The following is a 27,724-nucleotide window of genomic DNA, read 5'->3' on the forward strand; positions in this document are numbered from 1 at the left end:
GTTCAACAAGGTCCTGGAATGGATTATAAAGGCAGTTTCAATAGCCTGTCCTATGATGAAGAATTGAAGCACTACCAATGTTTCCCTGAAGGTGTTGGCCCTGAATGGCTGAAGGATATGTAGGAATCACTATGGAAAAAGGGAGCCCCTGTAAAAATTTACTGTTATGGTCTAAGTTCTGAACTGCTTTTCTGGACCTATTTCTCGTCTACCCCTTTATTGTCTGATATCCTTCTTCTGTTCCCTGTTCTATCTTTGAACTTGATGTTCACCCCATTTCCCTTCTGAGATGACCTTGGCTCCTCCCAGCAAAAAGGCTGGTCTTCCCCTGTGTGGGGCTGCATTTAGCTGTTTCAGGTAAACACCTATCGTGGGACCTTTCAACTGGGGTTCCACTTGTGGGGGTGGGACACCTCGTAGGCTTGGTGCTGGAACTGGGAAGGCATGAGCTGACATACACATGCCCTCAAATATTTAGAAGAGGCATTTTTCTTATTCTCTATGGCCCCAACAGATAAAATGAGCAACGGTGGGCATTAAAGGGACAGAATACAGCTTAAAACAACATGGTATTGACAGGAGTCAGAACAGCCACAGCTATCATTTCTTGTGACTAAAAGATGCTCAAGCAAAGGCTGGCTAACCATCAAGTGGAAATATTTGCAAACTGAGCCTTGCATCCTGTGGGTCATTTACTAGGCGTGTACAGGTTCTATCAGTGCTGAGGTTCTTATATTCTGAACACTCAGGATTCTTTGAGTTAAAAAGAAAAAAGTCAGGTGCTTGACTGAAAGGGACAATGTGGAGTGAGAAGCATTGGCGGGTTACTTGCATGGGGCTGCTGCCAAAACAAAACAAACAAACAAACAAACAACGAAATGTTGCAATGAGAGGCAGGAGAGTTTGAAACTCCGGTGGGAGGGAGGAGCCGCATCCTCAGAAGAGGCCTGGCAAACTGAGTTTTTCTCTGCCACATGGAGCAGCTTAGACCTAAAGAAAGTCTGCAGTTTTCGTCTTCCCACACAGCTACTCTATAATAATTAGTTTTACTGCTTTTTTCACAAGCTATTACTTTAATTACTTTAATTAGATTGTTCATGCACTGGAGTTTACAAGCTCTTTCTTTTTATAACGTATCTATAAACAGTAGAGGGAAGCTACCACCTTGGAGGAAGCCAGGAAGCCGTCACCAGGTAGGCCACGGCCCAGAGCATGGAGGCAGCTTCTGCTCTAAACTGCAGACCACCCAGCATCCTGGGACCGCCTTAGAAAGGAGGCGGGTCTCCTCCTTGGGCAGAGCCTAAGTCACATCCTTATCCTCTGTGGTCGTTGCCCCTTCAGTCAAAGCAACAGAGAGCAAATAACCTATTTTCAGTACGTTCCTTGGACAACAACAACCACCGAGTAAATAATAAAGGCTGCGGATGGTTAGTTGTCAGCTTTTATAAAAATTCCACATACTTGTCATTTCTTAGCTATTTGGTTTGACTCCTGGTTCCACCCCTTACCATTACGTGTCCTTGAAAAAAAAAAAAAAAAAAAAAAACTTCTCAAATGTTCAGTTGGTCTATCTGTCATATGGAGGTAAAAACACCCAAACTGGTCAAGTTCTCAGAAGGATTGAGTCAGCATTGGGTGGGCGCTGAGACCGCCAGCACAGAGGGGTCCTTCGATCCATCCATCGTCATCTTCTCCTCCTCTCTCTCACCTTTTCTCACCCTCTGCCTTCTTCTAGTCTACTCTTCCCAGCAACTTTGATGTGACAAAATTCGGATTCTTTGGTTGCAGACTTCAGGGCTCTCTCTTCATTCTTCTGCTTCAGCCATCCTTTACATAAGTAAGAAAGGCAGAAAGTGAAATAAGTTAAGAAAACAATTTCCAGGGAATTATCATTACTCGAATAGTCCTATGGGACATCTAAAAGACCCCAAGTCCCCTTTTCCGTGTCTCTGATGGCATACTCTCAAAGATAATGCACGCGTGCTATTTTCAGCATGTGTCCCCCGCTGGGATTCTCCCCACCTCCGGGGCTGACCAGCCCGTGCGATTGTGCACTGCTGATACACACAGAGACTCAGGCTCTGCCCAGTGGCGCAGAGGATTAGCTTCCAGAAGGAGACAGGGATGGGGACATGAGGTATTGGTAGCCCTGGGCCCTGTATGTCTGTCTAACACCATATTTTGAGCTTTTCTTTGAATAAAGCCCAGGACTCCAGAAAGCCCTGCTGCCGTGCGGCCAGAGTTGTCTCACATTTGCTCAGGTGGAAACTTGTCATGGAAAAGAAGAGTCACCAAAGCAGCTCTTTCTTCACAGGAATCCATCAAAACAGGAAATCGGGGCTCTTCACAGCAGATCCCCAAAACCCCATCCTGCCTCTGCAGTGGAGCTGTTTATAGTCACCGTTTTCCTATGATGAAGATCTAGATCAGAGAAAAAGATTTGGTCTATGCTGAATTGAAATGTTTACACTTGACCCCATGTGTTGTATTGTTCCAATGAAATATGATAGCCATATGTTATTATTATTTTTTAAATAACTGAAACATTGAAGGAAGAATTGACCATGTGGGTTTTCAAAAGAAATCTTTTGGCACCATCTTCTGACTCTTTTTTGGTAGAATTTAAACAAAACCAAAAGCGTCTCGCTTAAGTTTTCAAAAGGAGTCTTCTGGCACCCTCCTGTGGCACATCACGGAACTTGAAAAACCAGCTCCGGGATAATGCTCCTCATCCATGGAATCTTGCAGACATTTGCTTTCCGGCTGTCATAACTGTTAATGATTCCCCGAAGAATTACAGTTTAGCCAAGCTCTGAATTTGCTTGTGCACATTTGAAGTGCGAAGTAAGAAGTATTAACAAAGTCTCATTTTAACCTCAAAAGTGGAAGTTGTGACCATCACTTTGATGGTGGAAGTGGGCAGTGGAGAGGCTCGGAATTCTCCTGGGTTGAGAACCCCTGAGACAGAGCATATGATGAAATCATTGAGGTAAAATGGAAAAGATAAAAGCAGCAAAAGTCAAGGTGTACCTTGAATTTTCCCAATTTTCCTGAGACAGGTGGAGAAGAATGAAAACAATAAAAGAATGCCATTAACCTGGCTGCAAAATCAGCTCCCAGAATGAGCTCATTCATTCATCAAGTATTTATGGGACATCATACAACCACTTCAGAGAGTGAACTAAATGATCAAGAATGTAAAACCAACCTCACTGCTAGGAAAATGATAAGAAATAGCAAGTGTTATGCCTCAAGGAGAGAAGACTTAGAAGGGCCATGATGGACGTCTTCAAGGTAGATGTCGTCTCATATATATGAAGGGGGTGACATGTTGAAACACAGATTTATCTAGGACCTGCTGGAGTACAGGATTATCTTAATTCTGTTTTAGATGCCCATCTCTTCTCCTAAGATACCAGGGGAAATATATTCACAGAGAACATAGCAAAGAAAGATAATACTTTCCAGTTAGCTCAGACTTCAGGGCTAGACCACTGTGTCTCCTCTCAAAGACAAGTGCTCCTTACTTAAGGGAGACTGGCCTGGGGGGGTTCTTTTCCTATGACCTCCCCCATCTACCCTCACCTCAGCTTCTGAGAGTAAAGATATCAGTTAGATGGACCTTCCATGTTCCTTACTGCCTACAGGCACCTGGCAATGGAATGGCCTCCTTAAAAATTGACTCAAAAAATTTCTGACCATATCTTTCTCTGCTTCTCCTGGTCCATGCATTTTAGTAAGGCCATTTAGTCACTGAATGCAGCTGTGCCCAGAAAAAGATCATTCTCCTTTGGCTGCTTTCTAGGTAATAATCAGGACAAAGGGTGGGGGGTGAAATAGACTTACTGTGAAAATCTGAGATTCCTCCCTGACCATTCCTGGGCATGATGTCTCTCTGTCTCCTAACGGCAATCCCAGGACAGCCTGGTTGGTATACCTTCCAGATGGCAGCCCAGCCAAAATGGGGCCTGGAAAGTTTAATCTCATTCTGCTGACTGGGTTCTCTAGTTGGATTGACATGCTCCTTGATCATAAAAATAATTGTCACTTGGTTGAGCACACAGTCATAAAATCCCCCTTCAGAAGCCCACAAAGGCCAATGTGGGGTCACAATGGGTCTCTATGACTTTTATAAAAGTGTCCAAGTCACACTTGCACATTTTTTCTTTCTTTTTTTTTAAAGATTTTATTTATTTATTTTTAGAGAGAGGGGGAAGGGAGGAATAAAGAAGGAGAGAAACATCAATGTGTGATTGGCTCTCCTGTGCCCCCAACTGGGGACCTGGCCCGCAACCGAAGCATCTGCCCTGATTGGGAATCAAACCTGCAACCCTTTGGTTCACAGACTGACACTCAATCCGCTGAGCCACACCAGCCAGGGCACACCTTTTTCTTAATAAAAGGTCTTAGTGTGCTTAAGGGATGACTGCAAAAAAAGGTGAAATTATAGATACCGGAATTGGATACACAAATTTTCAAGCAACAGAGGGCAGACAACACCACCATCTAGGACAGGAGCACTTCAGACCCCAAGAGACACAGGGGAGAGAAGGATCTGAATGATCCATTTTTCAGAATCACCCCTAGTAAGGTTTTTTCAAACCATTGCAAGTGCCCTAGATTTAACTGACTGCCGATTCCCTGCCAATTGGCTCTGACTGTAATTTTGAGCACCAGTTCCCCAAGTTTTACTGAGAAGTCGATTAGAAACAGCAGGTGATGGCTCCAGTCTTCCCTAGCCTAATTCTCATTAGTATCACCAAGTCATTTCCCTTGATGAACAAAGGACACCCAGCTGGTAGTGTGGACAAACAGGACAGGTTGGACTGACTACCCTTAGACAGTCCTATAAACAAAGACTAAATTGAACTATCTAAACTGAGCTGTGAATTTTAAAACTTACCTGGCCAGGAGGTTATGTTGGAGGCACTGTCAATATCTCCCCTAAATGATATACATCCTGCCTAGGGACTCCCAACAGTCATAAACAACACTTTCATCTCCACGAGCATGATGCACCCCCTTGGTACCATACTGCTTTTATGGAATGCAGGCATTAATCTTCCTGCCCTCTGAAAATACAGTGACTTGCAATTTAGCAATGATCATAAGAAATCTTCAGAGAAGAACCCCAAGTAGATCATGGAGTCCTCAGAACTGCAAAGGTCTCTCCAAAAGGGAGCTACTCTTGGTTACTTGGGGGAGATTCCCAGAGAGGTAACTGACTTGTTATTTAAGCACACCCTATGGGCAGTTATCCCTATCTCAGGAGTCATCTAATTAGAACAGGTGGTTCCAAATTAGTCCCCAACTTGAATTGCCACAGTTCACTGGTCAGGGTCGTTATGTTTGAGAGAATTGTCCTAGACTTTCTCTTAGAGACCCAAGACAGAGCCTGTGCAATCACTGACACCTCCTGCTGTACCCGAATTTAATGTCACAGATCAAGTGGAGAGATCAATACAGAAATTTAAGAAGCAAAATCCCTGGCGTTCTAAGGTAGACTCTGATGATGTATGGGATTTGTTCAGCTGCCTGGGTCTAGAACTCTGAGAGGCATGGTTGAAGTCAATAGTTGGCCTCATCCTGCTGATTGGAGTTCTGTTTATAATAGCTTAATTAAATGCTGTATGAGACAAACTGGACAGATTTAGTCATTCTTTGATCAGATTAATCAGAGTGGTCAATGGAATGGTATACTCACGAGAAAAATTTTCAGTATCCAAGTCACTGTAGATAGACAGGCATGTTATTTAGTAAAATAAAGATGTTGCTTACTTTTTCAGCAAAGAGCAGGCAGGCTTACTTTCCATGGTAAAATATTTGGGTTCTCTAAGCTCAGGATTTTTCTATGATGGAACCCATTAATATGTCCAAGTGTCACCTGGCCCTCTTTGCATCATACTTTGGGATCTGGGCCTTGGGGAACCAGGACAAATGTTCATACTTTGGCTACTTCTATTGCTGTGAGTAATGAAGTCCTTTGCCTTTGACCCAGGAGTCTCAAGTCTTCCACCAACCTCCACAATACTGTAGCAGACAAATGTCCTGGCTTGCAAGTAGGGCAAGATGTCAGACCTTTCACAGTTCTTGGTATCAATATATCTTATTTATAATGCTCCTAATGGATTTATTAAAGCTTTCCAAGTGAGTTTAGGATAATCTGATTCCTCTTCACCCATGAAAGAAGAACTAGGAGGGAGGAAGGTGATATTTGGTGTCCTTCACAGGTTTCTCCCCATGTGTAGGCTATGCTATGATCTTTATATAGCCATCTCCCAGAGGTAAAATGACCTAAAATGGATTTCTCCAGACTCTGCTTCTTGTTCCCCCTTATGCCATCCTGTCTCACCCTTGCAGTCAGCTTTTGCTGTTTGTCTCCCCTATTGTAGTGGTCACTGTTGGTTGGCTATCCAGTACACATTCTCTACTATTCCATCACCCTCTTCAGGATGAGTTCCTGATGGAACCCAAACACCATTTGGACATTCACTTATTTCTAAGCAGCCAGGGCAAACTGACTTCACCCCCAGCTTCAGAGATGGAATTGATTGGTCTAAGAGTAAGCCATTCATTCCCTCTGCCAATTGATCAATTCTGGCCAATACGTTAGAGGAAGTCTGAGGAGGAACTTTTCTCTTATGAGAAGGCCAGAGACAGAAATACATCCTATTTCTAGATGTGATGTTTGGAGCTTCTGTAGCCATTCTCTACCAGCCTGAAAATGAAGTTACCATTCAGGATTCCAGAACAGAGGTTGTGACAATATTGCACTGCTCAATCAGTCAACTATGACACCCACTCTCCATCTGGGCTTCCTGTTAGGAGACATAATACGTTTCCTAAATGTTTAGGTCTGTTTGCATAAGGGATTCTATTACTTGTTGCCATACATCAAGCTAAGTTTTGAACACTCTTCTAAGTACCTTAAATGAATCCATATAGTTAAGGCTTATAACAAAACTGTAGGTTTATTATTTCCTTCATTTGGAAGATAAGAAACTGAGATACAGGGAGCTTAAATATCTTGTTCAAGTTGTACAGCTAGTACGTGACAAAGCTAGGATTTGAACCCGGATGTGGCTCAGAATCCACAGACAAAACTGCTCTGTGGCTCTATCACTTCTCACTATATTGTTACTTGCACTTGGAAGCATTTCAACTGATACTAACTATGCTTTGCTTTTCAAGATTACCTCAGCTGACACTTAGGCTTTGGACCCTTTGACTCCCAGGTCTGTGGCTGCTGGCCAGCTTCACTCTCCCATGCTCACCTTCGTGGCCCAATGCTTGCCCAGGAGAGGAGGTCAGAAATTAATATCTAACTTCATTTCCTATTTGAACACCTAGGAAGGCAGCCAAAGTTACCATGTGAGCTCTTATTTCTTGTTCTGTTTATTTTAAGCACCTGTTCAAAGGGCATCTGTTGTGTAGACCAAATACTACCTTTAAGGGGAGAGCCATTGCTCTTAATATCTGGCTGGCAGCAACTATAAACTTTTATTGTTGTCCTGTTGTCATTGAGGAGATAGACAAGCAGTGTCTCCATTATATATATATTTACACACACACACACACACACACACACACACATATTTAAACCAAAGCTTATATAATAATAAGAAATTCCTGCTTCTAGCAAAGCTGTATATATATTCTTCTGTTAATTTTAATTACCTGACAAATAATATAGTTACCTCTACATTATATGACATCGGAGCAGGAGGGTACAGATATAATTTATACACAGGATCAATCAGTTTACCCTTGCTTCCCCTGCCCTTTGTCCTGGGAGTTTCTGCCCTCTCCTCACTGAGAGCTCTTGGCTGCTAATCACCCTCTTCCAAACCTGCGGTGGGGGTGGGGGTGGAATCTGGGTTTTGCATCAGGCCATTTCTGCAGTTCATCTTCCCTGCCAACCCCATCGCTCCCCACCACTGCTGTCAATAACCTACCAGATAATTTTTTCACAATTATTTTTAAAAAGTCATCAGAGAAGCAGAGGGAGAGGTGAAAGGCATGTTGAGCCTGGGGTCAGAGGTTATCAATGGGTGGCTCTATTTGATTAAGTCAGGAGCACACTGTTGCTCCATCCTGAGGCCACAGTCCTTCAATGCTAATCTGATTGAAGTCATTTCATAAGAGTCTATAATAGAAGTGTTGGAGAACTCATTTCCAGATATTTTTGAACCAGAAGGTGTGTTATCTTGAATGAAATGGAGATAGAAAGACTTTAAATTTGAGATATTCTAAAATGTTACAGGTCTTTTTCAGATCCAAACACGGAGGACTTGTATTTTCCCCCTAATATCTTTTATTATAAACATCTGAAGCTTCTTTTTAAATGAAGCAGATAGTTCAAATTAATCTGAATATATAGCTCAACAAACTATGAAGTCTATTTTGGAACACTGGGCTTTGAAGATAAAGATCAGAGCCCGGAGAGGCCTCATTTTTACATGGATAACTAGCAAGAGGATGCTCAGAGAGGGTGCAATTTTTCTTTGTGTGCACTATGGAAGAAATATCTATTTTACATTTTAAAATTAAGTATTCTTTTCTCTAGACAAAGAAAAGAGGAAAATGATAGCAGGTATCAGAAAAAAAAAAGGAGAAGCTACAATTATGAAAAGCTTAAGTATTGTTATTGTAGAATGCTTTGCCATCTGAGAGTCCTCGTGTAGAGCTGGATTTAACAGCGGGCACACCGGGCACCTGCCCTGGGCCCCGACTTCTGAAGGGCCCCGCAAAACCCCAACTTTACACTTTTTTCTAATAACACCAAGTTTGGTTTCATTACTATGCTACATAAAATATGGTTAACATGTACTTTTATTTTCCCTGTCTCTCTCTTTTTTTTTAAGGGGCCCAATATTTTCTTCTGCACCCAGGGCCTCAACCGCCCTTAATCCGCCTCTGTCCTCATGGTCTCTTACCAGAATAGTTCAATGCCAAGGAGATGGTCAGGGCGATGTGTGTAACTTTTAGAATAAAGTACCAATTATCATTTTAGATAACAGTTATTAATTTAGTTATTCTGAGTGATTTGAAATGACTGATTTCTCAGCAAGGCCCCAGCGCTGACTCTGTACAAATGATTTTAGGTTGCTAAAACTCTCTCTCTCCTAGATAGCAAGGGTCTATTTTTATTGATCATAAGTGATTTCCTGACACACAAAAATAATGTCAGATCTCTTCTGACCTCAACAACAACAATTAAGTCAGGTACTATTTTTAAAAATTAAATAATATATGAAATAAAAATATTAGTTACTCTTGGGGCATAGTCACTACAAGAGGAAGACTTCTGATTCTTGACCTAAGTGCTAGTTACATGTGTGTGTTTAGTTTATGTAAGTTCAGTGTATAGCATTCAACCCCCAATACAACTCTATGAACCTAAATGCCCATGAAGAATTTATTGATAAATATATTGTGGAATATTTACATAATGAAATAATATACAGGGTGTTAGATTTTGTTAAATGTTTTTTCTACATTTATTGATATGTTCATGTGATTTTCTTCTTTAGCTTGTTTATGTGATGAATTGCATTAATTGATTTTTTAAAAAGATTTTATTCATTTATTTTTATAGAGAGAGGGAAGGAGGGAGAAAGAGAGGGAGAGAAATACTAATGTGAGAGAGAAACATCAATTGGTTGGCTCTCATATGTGCCCCATCCCAGGATGGAACCCGCAACCTGTGCATGTGCCAATACCAGGAATCGAACTGGCAACTTCTCACTTAGCTGAATGATGCTCAACCTATTGAGCCACACCAGTCAGGGCTACTTTAAATGATTTTTGAAAATTAAATCAGCCTAGCATCCCTGGAATAAACTTCACTTAGCCATGCTGTACAATTCTTTGCTGAATTCAATTTGATAATATTTTGTTAAAGTTTTCACATTTATATTCATGATACTGATTTTGAGAATCTCTTTTTTCATACTGTTTTTATTTGGTTGGTTTTAGTATCAGGAAGACAATACTAACTTTCTAAAATGAATTGGGAAATATTCCTGCCTCTTATATTTTCTGGAAGTGATTTTATAGAATTGGTGTTAATTCTCCACTAACTGTTTGGTAGACGTCTGGTAAAATTCTCCAGTAAAACTGTATGAGCCTGCATATTTCATTTTGGGGAGTTTTAAGATTACAAATCCAATTTCCCTGATACTTAAAAAACTATTCAAATGATCTGTTCCATATTGACTAATTTGTGGCAGTCTGTGTTTTCTTGCAGAATTGGTTTACTTCATCCAAGTTGTCAACTTTATGGGTGTAGAGTTGTTCATAATATTTCCATATTACCCCTTTGATGTCTGTGGAGTACGTAATGACATCTCCTGTTTCATTCTTGATATTGGTAATATGTGCCTTTTCTTCTTTGTCAGTCTTTCTAGATATTTGCAAATTTTATCGATCTTTTCAAAGAGCTAGCTCTTTGTTTCACTGATATTCCTTGCTTGTCTGTTTTCAATGTCATTCATTTCTGTTTTTATCTTCTTTATTATTTCTTTTCTTCTGCTTACTATGGGTTTATTTTGTTCTTTTTTTTAGGTTCTTGATGTAGAAGTCTAAATTATTGATTTGAGACTTTTCTTTTTTTCTAATTTATGCATTTGTTGCTATACATTTTCCTTTCAGCACTGTTTGAGTTATGTGCCACAAATTTTCATATGTTGTATTTTAATTTTCATTCAGTTTACTCAATCTATAATTTGTTTCTTTCTCTCAAGACTTCTTCTTTGACTATGAATTACATAGAACTGTGTTACTTATTTTCAAGTGTTTGAAGATTTTCTTGTTAACCTTCTGTTACTGATTTCTAGTTGACTCCATTGTTTTTGTATAGTTTCAAATTTTTAAAATTTGTTTAAATTTATTTTATAGCCAAGGGTATAATTATATTTGTACATATTTTATGAGTTCTTGAAAAGAATATGTATTCTGCTGTTGTTCAGCAGGGTATTCTACAAATGTCTATTAGATCTTGTTGGATGATGGTCTTATTGAGTTCTGTATCCTTCCTGATTTTCTGTTTAGTTATTCTATCAGTTGTTGAGAGAAGAGTGTTGAAGTTTCTAACTGTAATTTGCAGATGTGTCTATTTCTCCTTGCAGTTTATCAGTGTTTGCGTCACATATTTTGTAGCTTTGATGTTTGTGCTTGTTTCTTTTTTTAAAAGATTTTATTTATTTGTTTTTAGAGAGAAGGGGAAGGGAGGGAGAAAGAGAGGGAGAGAAACAACAATGTGTGGTTGCCTCTTGTACGTCCCCAACTGGGGACCTGGCCTGCAACCCAGGCATGTGCCCTGACTGGGAATCAAACTGGCACCTTTGGTTTGCCGGCCAGCCCATAATCCACTGAGCCACACCAGCCAGGGCTGCATGTGTTTGTTTCAATACACAAACTGTGAAGAGAGACTTAATTAAAATAAGGGCATAAACTTTGTTCATGGAATGACAACTGATATGACTCTGTCAGGTACCTGGGAAGGACAAGCATTGACAATACAATGAGTAAGCGCTTACTTCACTGGATAAATTGTCCCTCCTCTGACACGTTTCACTACTGCTATTTTCTGACTGAAATCTTTGAGATGACTCTCCTATGTAGAAGTCTCCAAGTTCTCCAATGTCATTTATTATAATCATTACTTTAAATGAAGCCAGTGCTAAAGTTCGTAATAAGGCTTCTTAAAAATGGGTTTTAAAATGTGTACTGATTTACTTAACTCATAATAAAAAACAAAAAGGAAATAATAAAGGTATTCATTATATATCAAATATACATTAAATATATAGCTTTTCCAGACTACCCCCCTTCTTCCACATAAGGATTTTGTCACTTACATTGAAAAAGGTGTAATCCCAAAGGTGCAAACACCTTTCAAAATGGTGAATTTCCTTCCTTTTCATGATAATAACCCTATAAATGTTTTTGATGCAAATATGTATGTACAGTGTGTCTTCCTTATGATTTTTTTGCTTTCTCATTTATTATTTATCGTATTGTCTAGGAAATGAGTTTAAACTGTAGATGGTGTATTTATATTGAAGAAGAAAGTTATGGATAATAGGAACTGGAGGCCTTTGGTATCTACCTCAGTGAGGTCTCTCTCCCTAACCTTCCTCAGAGTAACTGTGGTTGAGAGACTGACTGGAATAAGAAGATCAGACAACATTGTGTCAGATGACTCTTATAAATGGCTTCAGGACCTCGGGACCTCTGTTTCAGCTATGCTGCCATGATCGAAGCCTCTCCATTTTCAACCAGCTTTGCCAAGGCTTCTTTGATGCTGACACAAGGGATGGCCCACGGGATAGTTCTCCAAACAGAAGTTAACTCTTCAAGTGACAAAGTTTGTCCAAAAGAGGACAGGAATCTAGGGATAAATGCCGCCCTCTTTTTCCTTTGAGCAGAGAGTTTTGAGGAATATTTCGTGATTCTCAAAAGTTCCTCAAAATATAACTGGTTGCCTTTAAGGGTAATCAGCCCACGGAGGCAATGCATTCTTGTGTCAGTTTTCTATCTTTCTCTTTTTTACCTTCATCCCTCATTCTGTTACAGAACCCCTGGGCTGCTCCAATTGAAAACAAACCCACGGGCTCTTTAGTTAGGGGTCCGATTGCCCGCCACCAGAATTACAACTCTTAATACTTCAGTTGAGTGAAAAGAAAATTGTTTATTTAACAGTTACACATATCCTTGCCTCCCCCACTACCAAACCTAGCCAGTTTTAGGAAGGTCAGAAACACCATTTCCCTACTTCCCAAACACAGTTCAGCTTTACCAGCGGCTGCCAATCATTCAATCTGATTGGGGAGGTCCTTTCTGTGCTGTGGTGCCCTTCAGCTCTCAATGCAGAACTGCCGGGATTCTCAGCCTCCTTGCAAACTGTCTCCTTTCTGTAAACCACGTGGATCTCCTCTCCTTCTCCAGAGCACCCCTGCGAACACCCGCCAGTGAGGGAGACAGCCCCAGAGCGTGCCCCCCCTAAAGTGTTTGCAGCTGCCTATATATCCCTGACTGCGTCCTCTGACGCAGTGGGTGTTGCCAACAGTTCTGACCATTCACAGAACCCCATGTAGGCTCTGTGTGTTTTCCATACCATCCCCTGGTTCAAGACTCCTCCCATCCACCTTAGGCCTTGGAAGCACCCAAGCAATTTTGCATAATGAAAGACACCAGCCACCAGCCTCAGGGGTGTGGAGGCATTCTGAAAGCTGCTTCCTTCTCCCCATCTCCCAGCCGCAAACTCTGGGGATTTTTGAACTCCCCTGTTTCTGTAACAAAAATACAAGTACATAAATAAGAATATCATAGGTCAGAATATGATCAATTCAGCAAAGACAGTCAAAATGCTATAGGATGCCCATAATAAGTTTTTTATATTTTCTGAATCTTTGGGGTCATATTAGGATTATAAATATAACTATTTGCATTTTCTATGCAATCAAATATCTGATCATGAAAGAAATTCATTGAAACAATGAATAATATTTCTTTTATTCAATATAATTTTTAGAGTTAAGTGTCTCAGAGAAATTATGATTGTTTTGAACTACCGTAAGAAGTTTAACTAGTTCTTCGATTTGCTAACATTTCCTTTTCAGGAGATGTGCTCAGGTAAATTATTTGCCTTTGGTTCTGTATTTTCAAACTTTCTTTTCTATGTGAAATTTATGCTGCTAGGATACGCTTAAATATCCATTTCACAATTTAAGGCAAGTCTGATGCCGTCCCCAGTGTTTCTGTCAAGTTCTAAGGTAGGACAGCGGGGCATCTTACTGAAACCACTACTTACTGCTCTGTCATCTTGGGTGGGTCCCTTCACTTTACTGAGCCTCTGTTTAACCATAGGTCTTGAGTAGTTTGAGATGGACCATGTCATTTATCTATTACCTGCTGTTGCTTTAATGGGGACTAGAAATGGTGGTGGTGACTTCGCTGGGGGAATAATAATAGTTTTTAAAAAGACACTGAGAGTAAGCCACCCTACGTGACACCAAGCTACCCATTATCTTGCTGTCTCTCTTACTTCTTCTATTCCTCCTCCTCATTTCTACTCCTTCCCTTCTGGGTTGCCTGAAGAACTCCAAATTCTTCTGTTCTGAAGAGCAATTCCATTTCTTGACTCCTTTCACGAACTCAGTTTTTGGTTTGTTTTTGCGAAACCAAATCCTGTTAAGATACTTAACTCACAGGGGGAAAATCAAATACAGGACTAGGCATTCATTAAACATTGTTGTAGGAGAAAAATAGCAACTTTTACTCTACATGGAAAAGTGTCAAGTGGACATTGTCACTGCACAATATTGGCTTTCTGTAGATAATCTATGTTCATAAAGGGCTTCTGCAGAAATAATTTGTAAGCAATTTATACTAGATATATCTTAAATTTTTCTAAAAATGTTTTTCACTTAAAAATAATTTTGAGCAAGAATTTATTACTAAAAGGATACCTTATCTGTGAAGTGTATGCTGATATATATATATATTTAAGAAAACCTTCCCCAGATTTTTATAGCAGTCTGTGGAATAACTTTAACTTCCCGTCTTATAGTTTACGAAGTTCTTTTGAAAGTACTATATGTACAAAACCAGAATTTGATTTGCAGTATTACTAAATTTGTATTTTCTCATTTAATTATCTGGATTTTTTAAATTATCTATTCTATTCCCACAGTTGTAACTGCATCCTCCATCTGAATCATGCACAAGTATATACTGTACATCTGGCTTGTCCCCTCAGGACAGTGTCAGCTGGCTGCCTGCTGAATATCTTTCCTTGTGTTTCACATGCATCTCAAAATCATATCATCCAGAGCAGAAGTCATCATTTGTCTCCAAATACCCCCACCTAGCATCCCTATTCTATTCTTCCTCCTGCATTCATGATCTTGAGTAAGCATCATCCTACAGGTAATTCAGCCTTGAAAACTGTGTAATTTTAAAATTCCTTCGTCTTTTCACTCCATACTCAAAAATCTCTATCAAATTTTGTTGATTCTATTTCCAAAAAATTTTTTTAAAAATTCATTACCTTCTTGCTACTCTTGCAGCAACGATCTTATGCAGGCTTCATGCCTAGAGGTTGGCAGCCCTCCCATCTTAGGCCTTCTCTTCCAGAGCCTCCTATACAGGCTGGCTAGAAAACTGTTCCCACATATTCAGTGACAGGATTTTCTTTTTGCAATCCTAAACTGGTTTCCTGTCACATATGGAACAAAGTTCACACCCAGCCTGGTGTTCAAATCCCTTTAAATCTTGACCCCAGCCACATTTCCAGACTTCTCTTCAGCCAATTTATTTAACAAATATTCACGAAGTCCACTATGTGCCGGGTGTCATGCTGGACTCTGAGGGTACAATGGTAAGCAGACCCCGTTGCTGGCCTCATTGAGCTTTGTCTAGAATGTGATTTCTTGCCGCCCTAAATTTCATAGCCTCAAATCACTCATCACTCTCCAGATAGGCTTTATTCTTCCCACCTCCCCCAGCTTGTCCTCTACCAAGAATGTTTTTTTTCCTTCCTCATTGTCACCCGTTCAATTCTTCAAAAAGACAGATCTAAACTTGCTTCCTTTAAAATGTTTCCCAGGTTCTCCCAACTAGGATTAATTCATTTATATTGAAGCAGCCCTTTGTACTTCTGTTATAATTCATGGCAAAGAGAAAAGACCATGAACACTGGAGCTAAAAATTTGTGGGTTGAAGGCCTCTTTCTACAGCTGGAGCAAATCACATAGTTCTTCAAAACTTGTTTCTCCATCTAGAAAATATCTATCTCACATCTTTGTTACATAGATTAAGTGATACAGATAGAAATAATGTAATGATGCAAAAGGTTGTCTGGATTTTATATTATTTGTTCATAGAAATGGTTGATTATTCTATCCTGGTAGAAGTGTTAAAGGGAAACGATTCATAATAGATACAGTCTTTCATCATGGCAGTTATCACTTTCCTGTTATTTTTTTTCAGTTGAATATTGTTGCCATATATTTAATCCTTACTCTGAACCGGTCATTGTATGTAATTTCATTTAACCATCCCCAGTCTTATGAAGTATGCATTATCCCCCATGTTTGACATTATTTACCAGCAATTAGCATTTATTTTCATCTTCTTCTAGGCTTTTCTCTGAACTAAAGGGACTGAAAACTCAGGAACTACATTTTTGGATACAATTAAGTTCTGCCGATAAGATACACACAAGATACTTGGAAAAGGAGGGTAAGGCAAAGGCATTCTTCCAGAAGAAGTGGAGGCAGATGTGGCAGGTTTGGCAAGTGTGAGTTTTTGCAGGGGTGGCCAGATTCAACGTAGTGCCCGGCCTTGAGGCTGTTTTTCTCACTTGCTTCAGACAGAAAACTTGAAGAAGCATTCTACTTGGCCTATTTGTTTTCCCATATTCACTCCTTGACCAACTACTGTGGCCGAAGAAACTAAGTTCCCTAGGAACACAGAAGCTCCCACTTGGATCATGTGGCCCCAGAAGACAGAGATATAGTCTCCCCCCAACCAAAAAAAGTGGGTAACACAGACAAGGTCACTGAGGGAACATCTAAGCCTCAGTGTCTCAGAAAGGAGTCTTGCATGCAGGTAGTTTATCTGAGAATTGATCATAAGAAGCAGGAGTGAGAATCTGGAAGAATAAAACAAAGAAGAAAAAATAAGTCCAAAACGCCATGCTGCATTATTGATTTGTCAATCACTATGGGTAGCTGATGCTCAGTCCTGCCAAGACCTCCAGAGGATCCTTATGAAGTGAATCTTAAAACTGTCCATCTTGGGGAAGGAAGGGGACAGTAGTTCATCTCATTCACTGCAGTTCTGTGAGAAGCTGGCTCTGCTCTGATAGACTGACACTGGCGTGGACATCCTATATGCCTTCTGGTAAGGTTTGTGCTCTGTGGGAAGTTAACAGCAGAATATAAAATCCTAACAAAAGAACAAAGTAAATATATAGATGCTTGATTAAAAATTTATACATATATAATCAAGCTTATTAAATACCGCACAAAAAGGGGATACCAAACTGATAGGACTAAAACGTATTTTGAAGCAGAGTTGATGTGAGTCATATTTTTTTAAGTAATTTTATTTATTTTATATTTTTGGATTCTGAAAGTTTTTTCCCCCATTACCATTTAGTCCCCTTATATCCCTCCACAACAATCACCAAACTGTAGTCCATGTCCATGAGTCCTTTTTCCTTTTTGCTCAATCCCTTCCCCTAAACCTCCCCTGACCCTTAGCTGTCAGCCTGCTCTCTCTCTATGAGCCCGTCTCTATTTTGCTTGTTAGTTTAGTTTGTTCATTAGCTCCCACATATGAGTGAAATCATGTGGTTGGCATATATCTGAATGGCTTATTTCACTTATCATAATGGTTCTCCAGATTCATCCATACTGTTGCAAAAGGTAAAATTTTCTTTTTTATGACCAACTTGTATTTTATTGTGTAATTGTCCCATCATTGTTTTATTCACTTATCTACTGATGGACACTTGGGCTGCTTCCATATCTTGGAGATTATAAATAATGCTGCAATGAATATAGCAGGGCTTATGTTCTTTTGAAATAGTGTTTTTGGTTCCTTTGGATATATTCCCAGAAGTGGAATTAATGGGTCAAAATGCAGATCCATTTTTAAATTCTGAGGTATCTCCATACGGCTTTCCACAGTAGCTGCACCAGTCTGCATTCCCACCAACAGTGCAAAAAGGTTCCCCTTTCTCCATATCCTGGCCAGCACTTGTTTGTTGATTTATTAGTGATGGTCATTTTGACTGGTGTGAGGTGGTATCTCATTGTGGTTTTAATTTGCATTTCTTTGATGATTAGTGATATTGAGCATCTTTTCATATGTCTATTGGCCATCTGTATGTCCTCTTTGGATAAGTTTTTATTCAAGTCCTTTGCTCATTTTTTTTGACTGGGTTGTTTGTTTTTTTGGTGTTAAGTTTTGTAAGTTCTTTATAATTTTGGCTATTAACCCCTTATTAGGTGTATCAGCAAATATGTTCTCCCATTCTGTGGGTTGTCATGTTATTTTGTTGATGTTTTCTTCTGCTGTGCAAAAACTTTTTAATTTGATGTAGTCTATTTTTTAATTTTTTATTTTGTTTCCCTGATCTGGGGAGATAGGTCTCTTGGAGGCAGCATGTATATGTGTCTTGTTTTCTTATCAATTCAGCTACCCTATGTATTTTGGTTGGAGCATTTAAGCCATTTACATTTAAGATGATTATTGATAGATATGTACTTAGTGCCATTTTATTGTTAGGGTATTTTTCTCTTGTTATTCCTTTCTCTTTTTCTTATTTTTTTTCTTAAGGAAAACCCTTTAACATTTGTTGCCGTACTGGTTTGTTGTTAATGAACTCCGTTAGCTTTTTCTTGTCTGGGAAGCTCCTTATTTCTCCTTCAATTTTAAATGATAGCCTTGCTAGATAAAGTAGTCTTGGTTGTAGGTCCTAGCTTTTCATCACCTCCAATATTTCATGCCATTTCCTTCTGGCCTGAAATGTTTCTGTTGAATAATCAGATGACAGTTTAATTGGTACTCCCTTGTATGCAACTACTTACTTTTCTTTTGCAGCTTTTAGGATTCTCTTCTTGTCTTTCAGCCTTGCCATTTTAATTATGATGTATTTCAGTGTAGGCCACTTTGGGTCCAACTTGTTTGGGACTCTCTGAGTTTCCCGATTTGTGTGTCTTTTTCCTTCACAAGATTAGGAAAGTTTTTGGTCATTATTTCTTTAAATAGATTCTTGATCCCTTGTTCATTCTCTTCTCCTTCTGGTATTCCTATGTTGCGGATGTTGTTATGCTTCATGCTATTCAAAATGTTTCTTAAGCTCTCCTCATTTCTTAAAATTATTTTTTCTTTTTGCTGCTCTTCTTGGGTTTTTTCTTCTACCTTGTCTTCCAAATCACTGATTTGATTCTCTGCTTCATCTAACCTATTGTTTATTTCTTCCAGCATATTATTTATTTCAGATATTGCATTCTTTATTTCTCACTTGTCTTTTTAATGGTTTCTATGTCTTTTTTCATGCTGTTGAGTATCATTATAATCATTACTCCAAACTCACTATCTGATAAATTGCTTTCCTCCATTTCACCTAATTCTTCTTCTGGAGAATTCTGTTGTTCTTTCATTTGGGGTCTCTTTTTTGTCTTCCCATTTTGGCTGCTTCTTTGCATTTGTTTCTATGTAGTAGGAAGATCTGCAAAGACTCTGGTGCAGACCTTTGTCAGATGATGATGTGACTGGTCTTGGGCAACCTGTTTGGAGCTTTCAGTGACCCAGAGCATGTGGCTTCATCTGCTGGGCCTGTTTGTGTGCGGAAAGAACCAAGCTGCACACTAATGCCAGCTTTTACCAGCACCAGGCCCGGGGGGAGAGTCAGCTAAAGTCTCAGAGCTCCCAGATATCTGTTAGTTGTTAAACTTAAGCAGTGATATAACCTCAAGATGTAATCTGATTTAGGCTCCACAGGGTGAGGCAGAGTAATTCCTATGGGTGGGGCTATTGCTTCCCCTCAGGCTGATGCCACTTGGAGGATAGTGCTCTGCCTGAGAAAGATGGCCTCTGCATTATAGAGAATGACTCAGCACAGGGATCCTGGCAGCTGTTCCTTCAGTTCTCTTTTCAGAGCCACCAGTTCCATACTCTCCTCATGCATCTATAGTCCACCCTGCCCTTCCTCTGCCAGATCCCAGGGTAAGTGGCTGCAGACGAAATTTTGTGCATTAGCCCTTTAAGAGGCTCTCTGTGTCTCTAGCTGTCTCTCCCTAGCAGACAGAAACCCTGCTGCTTTTCACAGCTGGGTATTATCTGGGTTCCTTTTGCTGCTCTGATGCTGTAGGCTGGGGAGCCCAGCTTGGGGTTTAGACCCCACACACTTCTCAGGAGGAACCCATCCAGCCACTGAAATATCCCTTAAGAACTTCAGCTGCCTCCCATGGGAGCTCAGCCAGTCCTCTCATGCCTCTGCACTCCCTACCAGTCATGTTGGTGAAGTGGTTTCTTCCATATGTCATCGGTTATAAGGCTTCTCTCCACCTAGTGTTTAGTTGGTTATTCAGGGTGATTTTGCTACAATTTAGTTGAAATAAGGAGGAGGTTAGTGTAGCTTCCACTTACTCCTCCATCTTGGGTCTCCTTGATGCTGGTCATATTTAAAAAAAAATTTTTTTTTAAATTGATTTGAGAGAGAGAGAGACTGACTTCTTGCTTTACCCATTTATGCATTCATTGTTTGACTCTTTTATGTGCCCCAACTTGGGATCGAAACTGCAACCTTGATGCGTCAGGATGATGTTCTAACCAACTGAACTAGCCAACCAGGGTGATGATGGTCGTATTTTATTCATACTTGGTGTAGCCTGGAGTTAGGACACAACACAGGAGTTGAGGGGAAGAGCTTGATTAAGCAGAAGAGCTTGGATGCATTTTTTATAGTTTAGTTAAACTAAAAAAAAAAAAAAAGACTCTTCTAAATGGACCTTCAGTACTCTTGATGGAAATTATAGTACTTGTTTCCACCATAGTGCTTCTTAGAATTAGTCCCCCTGAATAAGCCCTCCAACCTATGACAACTCTCACCCCAACCTGGTGGAGGAGGCAATGTGATTGTGAATGTTTATGCATGTAAACAGGTGAGCAGCTATGAGTAAAATTTGGCAAATGTAGAATACTGTATCTATGATGATTTGTTTAAATTCTTCTATTTAAAATCTAGCTTAAGGAAGAAAAACACCATTTGAACTTTAATTGAAAGCATTCAGGACTGAGAAATTTACTGAATTTGCCCCGAAGTATTCTTTTCAATAATTTAGTTATACTGCAAATAGTTTAAGAAAAGCTTTTTGGACTTCTTGTTTTAGGAACATTTATGCCCTCTAGAGAAAAGAATCCAGTATTGTGATACTATCTTCAGCATTACCCTGATGAGAGGGAATAAATTCTTTACCATGTAGCCCTGGGGCAGGGCTTTTCCAGATAGTTAAATACTATGTTTAGAGCATGAATGGAATGGAATAAGCTTCAAGTTATGGAATTTGGAACAAAGAAGGGAACCAAGGCAGATTTGGGTCAAAGATGGGTCTAGGAACCAAATAAAAGACCTAAATGTTAACACATAGGAAGGCAGCAGTCTTGCCTATAGGAAAAGGGGGCAGGGGGTTCCTAAGGGCACAAGTCAGATTGAGAGAGAAATACCAGAAATACTTAATCTGCCTTTTTAATATCAACTCAATATTATCTATTTCTTAGTGAAAGCAGTTTAATAGGAGATCAAACATGGTATTTAATCACTGACATCTGCCAAGGTGAAGAGTCAGGGATAATGATTAGCAATTGCCCTCTAATCTTGAATGTTTTGTGTGCATTTCTCATTGTTCACATACATCCAACTTGCTTCCTAACTAATCTGTAAATCTCTTAAAGAGAAAGGCCAAAGCACTAATGCCCTTTTTCTGTGTCTTACAAAACAGTCATATGAGGAAGCACCTTACTGTAAGAATGTTCTAGATTTGCTTTTAGTTTAAAGTTGATCGTGTTGCTAAGAATTCTAACAGATACTCTGCAATGAAATTAATTTGCATATATGTTGGAAAGTGTGCTTGACTGTGGAGCAGATAGACCATGGTAATTTTATATTTATTAGGCATGTAAGACCAACCTCTATAAAATCATTCTAAATGGATAAAGAGAAAAATACTATTTACCCTGGAGGATTATTATGACTATTAAATGAGGTGAATTCTGATTAACAAACATTTATTTAAAACACCTGTCATGTGCCAGGATCATTTTACCAGGCACTAGGAATAGACTGAAGGCAACATTTTATAAGATAGTTCACGTTTTCCTAGCACAGGAATTTAGGATCTCACCTGGCCTAGTTTAGAGCTCAGAGGGAATGAAGAAATCATGTTGATCAATATCTTCACTTTTCAGATGAGTAAACAAGGTCAGGGGAGGTTAAATCAATTGAACAAAATCACAACCAGGTGACCATTGAGTAAGAATTACAATCTCGGTTTCCTTGTCCCTATTCTTTTTGTTCTGCTAGGCACTGACATGCTGTGTCCTCTCCCTGGGGTTGCGCATGGGTGCATTGCTGGAAATAAAGACAGAACTTGGAAATTCACTCCACACTTCCTGTTCTTTTTGCAAATGGAATAGCATTTTATTACTGACCAGTACAACTTATTCATTTTAAATTTAAAAATCAAAAAGTTGTGGAGTCTTAAAATTCATCAATATACAGTCACTCTAACATTTTACCTGTTCATTTTGTCCCTGAATATAGATGCAATTTTACATATTCATTTTTCACTTAATAAAAGTAAACATTTTCTCTGTTACTAGAGTCTGACAAATATACTTTAAACAATTAAGTTTATTGGTGTTTTCTATTATAGAAAAATGCTTCATGGCCCTGGCTGATGTGGCTCAGTTGTTTTGAGTGTCATCCTGTAACTGAAAGGTTGTGGGTTTGATTCCTGGTCAGGGCACATACCTAGGTTGAGGGTTCGATCCTCAGTCTGGGCACATATCGGAGGTAACCAATCAGTTTCTCTCTCACATTGATATTTCTCTTTCTCCCTTTCTCTTTCCCTTCTTCTCTCTCTAAAAACAACGAAAAAATGTCCTCAGGTGAGAATTTTAAAAAGATGCTACTTGCTCACTCTAGAAAATTTATAATTTGAAAAAGTCAAAAATTAGAGGGAAATAAAGCATCTGTAGTTTCACCACCTATAAATTCAATCACTCTCTGTATTTTAGAATCTTATTATATTATTTAAAGATTGCAATTTTTAATCTTGACAGAAATATAGTTTTCATTATAACATATTTAGTGATTGCTTGAGATTTCTGGAGAGAATTATGGATTGGATGGGTTGGTAGAATTAGGCTATGATGGTGATTAGTGCTGCTCAGCAATATTTTTGCTTCTCCTTCAAAGCATATGACAAAATTGTACTTCTTCATCCCCTTGAAGTCAACCATGGCTTTAACCAATGGAAATTCATGGAAATGGCATGTGTTAGTTCCAGGTGGAAGCACTTAAAAGCCAGTGTACAATTTGTATGTCTCCTTCCTCCTGCCATGGTGACCTGCAAAGTACCAGATGGTGGAATTTCTATCAGCCTGAGTGTCTGTGTAAGGATGATGCAGAACAGTGTCCACATCAAGTTAACAAAAATATATGACATAAGTAAGAAATTGTATTTGTTGTTTTAAGCTAGTGATATTTGGGAGTTGTTTATTACTGCAGCTCAACCCTAGGCTATCCTGTCTGACGTCTGCTTGAGTTTTTGAAGCATTCTACCCAGCTCACATTGAAATGACTGCTGGGTATAGGATGATCTGACTCTGATATCTGCCACCCCATTAGTCATCAGAAGTCATGCGATTGTACCTTCACTCTGTATGAAGTTTATATATATCCTTTCCAAAAAAAGAGAGCTCAGTGGAAGAGGACAATCTCAGATATAAGAGGACAATTTTTTAATAAAAGTGATAAAAATAACTGCACACTCTCCTAAAATCTGGAAACAAAACAAATTTGGTTTGTATAGAGATTTGCATACCTTTTTGAGGAGTCTGTCTGGAAAAATTTTATTACAGATTATATAGTAATTCCTATGTAAAGAATTCAAAGGATAGAATGCTTAGCATAATCTCAGGCACATGAGAGATGCTAAATATACACTTATTCAGAAAGAGAAAGAGTAAAGTGGAAGAGACAGAAGAGAAGAATGAAAAGATAGGAAGAAGGAGAAGGAGGACAATGAGAAGGAGGTTGAGGAAAGACATATACACGATGGAACAAAAGTGGTTTACAGTCATTATTCATATGAAAAATAATACAATAATTAATAAATAATAATATAAGAATAAGCTTTGTGTTTTGTGTACTCACAAATGCAAACCTATACACACACACACATTATTTCTGTAAGGATAAAGAATTTCTAAATCATTAAATACTATAATGATGATTCTAAAACACAGATAGCAGTTGAATATATATATACACACATGCATACATATTTTCATTTGGAATAACTTAATTTGCAGAAGGAGTGATATATCCAAATTAGCATTACCTTAATCAACAAAGAAGAAATGTTCCCAATCCCATCGGGACTGTAAAGTCATAAGGCCCAACTAGCCCTGAAGCCTGAACCTACAGACTCTTTTATTGCTCTGGACACCGCTCAAAACTGTGTGCTTATGTGTTACCTGCTAAAAACATTAGGAAGCATGTTCAAATATGGTATAGGTTGCCTCCAAAATCCAAAAGGTCTTTTCTTTGTGATAGCAGATGCTAGGTACAGTAACTTGTTTGTAACTTTTAGAGAGGATAGCTTAACATGCCTCATACCACTGGCCCCACAGAAACTCACTGGTGTGCCAGGCTTCTGAACTCTCTCAAAATTCATCTTCCACCCTTGTCACACATGTGTTTATCTACGGCATCTAGGATACTTGCTTCCTCCTGTTACTACACACAATTAGCAAAATGTTATTAACATAATGGACAAGTATGATAATCTGTGAGATATTAAAATTAAAAATTTCCCAGTGGATTCTATTATCACAGGAAACAGGACAGTGGTATAGTCCTGAAATACAAAAATGATGGTACACTAGGGAATACTTTGCGAAGTATGATTATCTAACTACTATGCTGTACACCTGAAACTAATGCAAAATAATATTAAATGGAAACTGTAATTGAAAAAAATTAAAATTAAAAAAATGTGACTTCTGGCCAAGTTGGAGGCCGAGACTGACACGCTCCGTCTCCCTCCACAACTAAGAAAGAAAACAACTACCACAAAACTAGAAATAATCATAAGCTCCAGAAAATAAAGCTAGATGGAAGTCCAACGTATGAAGTTATAAAGAAGTGGTGCTCATCTGGACCAGTAGAAGGGGCAAAGCCAGGGCAGAGACGTCAAGCTGTGTTGGCAGCAGCAGCTGTGGCGACGGTGGTGGGACAGCAATAAGCACAGACACCAGTATTTAAGGGGAGGCGAGAAGTGCCTGGGGAACATCCCTGGCTGTAGACCAAACCTGTCAGCTCGCGATTCCAACACCAGGAAAGGCAGACCCTCATTGTCTCAGACTGTGAAGGCTGGACAGGGTGGGGATGGAGGACGAGGCTCCTGGTTTCTCAGTGGAGAGTGAACGGCAGGAATCCATCTTGGACCCCTGCCCCCACACAAAATGCCACAGTGTGTTGAGAAGGGTCAGTCCCCAGGTAGTGATGAGTGCACGGGGCTCCGCCCCCTATAGCGTAGGAGGTGTGACAGTTCCACCCAGAAAGCAAAGGTAAACACAAAACTGTCAGGATGGCACAGATAATAATAGAGATCCTGGTGGCGCAGCTGACCAGACAGCAAATATCTAATCTAATGACGCAGCAGATAGGAAATCTTTCTGAAGCACAGTTCAGAGCTTTGGTTATACGAATGCTTACAGACCTAACAGCATATCTTAAACAAGACGGGGAAGAAATAAAGGCTAGTCCTGCTGAAATGAATGAAAACACATACAAAACTAGTGGTGAAGGAAAGAAAACCAGGGATCAAATCAACAAATCGGAACATAGGTAAGGAACAAACAGTCAACCAGTACAGAAAGTGGAAACAAATAGTGAGGAAAATGAGGAGAGGCTCAGAAACCTATGGGGCAGCTATAAGTAGGCCAATATCTGAATCATAGGGGTGCCAGAAGGTGAAGAAGAAGAACTAGAAATGGAAAAATTATGTGGAAAAATAACAAAGCAGAACTTCCCTAACTTGGGGAAGGAAATAAACGTACAGGTCCAGGAAGCATAGAGATTCGAAAAAAACTGGACCCAGGGAGAATCACACCGAGACACATTATAATCAAAATGTCAAAAATTAAGGATAAAGAGAGAATCTTAAAAGCAGCATGAGAGAAGAGAATTATGTACAAAGGGGTCCCAATAAGACTCTCAGCTATTTCTCAAAAGAAACTCTGCAGGCAAGAAGGGAGTGGCAAGAAATATTCAAAGTAATGAAAAACAAAAACCTATGACCATGATTACTCTATCCAGCGAAGCTGTCATTCAGAATAGAAGGGCAGAGAAAGTGCTTCCAGGACAAAGTAAAACTAGGAGTTCATCAGATCCAAGCCAGTGTTAAATGAAATGTTAAAGGGACTTGTTTAGGAGAAAGAGAATCAAAACTATGAACATTAACAACGGGGAGGGATATAATTGTGGGAGAAGGGATGGGCTGGGAGGGGGGAGCAATGGGGGATAAATGGGACAACTGTAATTGAATAACAAAAAAAAATAAGTAAACTATCACTATAAAAATTAAAGAAAAAATAATTTTTTAGAAAAGATGTAAATAAATAAATGTTAATCTCATCTAAAAAAACCAAAAAGACTATGAACATTAAAATGAAAACTGTATCACAACAACCAACAACAGAAGCGACAGAACTGAAACAAAGGCAAACTAAGTAGGCAACGAGAGTGGGAAAAGAATTATAGGTATGGGGAACATTTTGGGGGGAGGTCAATGGGGAGAGGTAAGGGGGGAAAGGGAGGGAGATGGTACGGGAATTAAGAAGCATAGTAGGAGGGAGTAAAGTAGACAGGAAGATGTTGAGAAGAACTATATGCATAACCAATGGGCATGGACTAAAGGGGGGGACCATGGTGGGGAGGAGGGTCACTGGGTGGAGGGGAACAGAGGGAAAAGAAATTGGGACAACTGTAACAGCATAATCAATAAAGTATATTTTTAAAAATATAAAAAATTAGACAAATACACAGAATTTTTAAAAAGCAAGAAAATGATGGTATGCTGTACTCCCTGCCCTGTAAAAATAAATTAGTTTTGATTACCTTTGCTAATAGTAACTGAATAAGAGCATTTCTCAGTATCTGCAAACCAGATCCCAGGCTGCAAATACATAATCATCTAAACAAGCAAAAATCCACATTCATCCCCCAAGACCTCATTGGATTTTGTCATCAGCCAGAAAAGTTAAACAGGAAAGTGAAGCCTTTGTTGGGTTTTTAAGCAGGAAGAGTCTGGTTTCTGCAAAACACGGGGGTGGTAATGCTTCTGCTGGAAAGAAAGGTTCAGGGGATACGGGAATCAAAGTGCTCAGCACCTTCTCTTCTGCTGACATGTCCTCACCACCTACCTTAGGTTCCTACTCCCTGCTTATCAATGTCTTAACTTAGCACAAAAGACTTAATGGTGCTGTGCGTTTAACTGACACTGCAACTTTGCAACCCTTACCATCAGGCCCTGCGTTTAATTCTCAGTCACACCTGCCCTGTGCCTACAGGATCTCAGGGGTTCTTTTAAAAATATGACAATAGTTTCTGATTATTGACTGATGCCCTGAGTTGGGCATTGTGTTTTATATTTGCCATTTTGTCTGCATGTGCTCACCAGCGTTAGAAGATATGGCCATGCCAAGCCACACGATCTTTATACCTACCATCGTTGCCATAGCCACTAAGTGCCATGGCCACTTGATCTTACAGTGCCTTGCTTTTATTTTATTTAATTTAAATTTTTTTAGTGCTCACTGAAAGGTATATATTTATTATTATTTTTTTGTTTTGTTTTGGTTTTTTTGAGAAAGAGGAAGTGGGGAAGGGGGAGGAGAGAAACATCAATGTGAG

General features: G+C 39.4%; 1 long non-coding RNA gene across 1 annotated transcript in view; it reads right to left on the minus strand.

The window, feature by feature from the left end:
* Positions 1 to 1,535: 1,535 nt before the first annotated feature.
* Positions 1,536 to 27,724, minus strand: part of LOC150015314 (uncharacterized) — a 60,916-nt gene continuing 34,727 nt past the window's right edge. Inside the window, exon 3 of the long non-coding RNA XR_016509720.1 lies at positions 1,536 to 1,827. This is a non-coding gene — a long non-coding RNA (uncharacterized LOC150015314). The remainder of the gene's footprint in view (positions 1,828 to 27,724) is intronic.

Source organism: Furipterus horrens, unplaced genomic scaffold, assembly GCF_987537825.1.
Source record: "Furipterus horrens unplaced genomic scaffold, mFurHor1.1.pri manual_scaffold_3, whole genome shotgun sequence".
NCBI lineage: Eukaryota > Metazoa > Chordata > Mammalia > Chiroptera > Furipteridae > Furipterus > Furipterus horrens.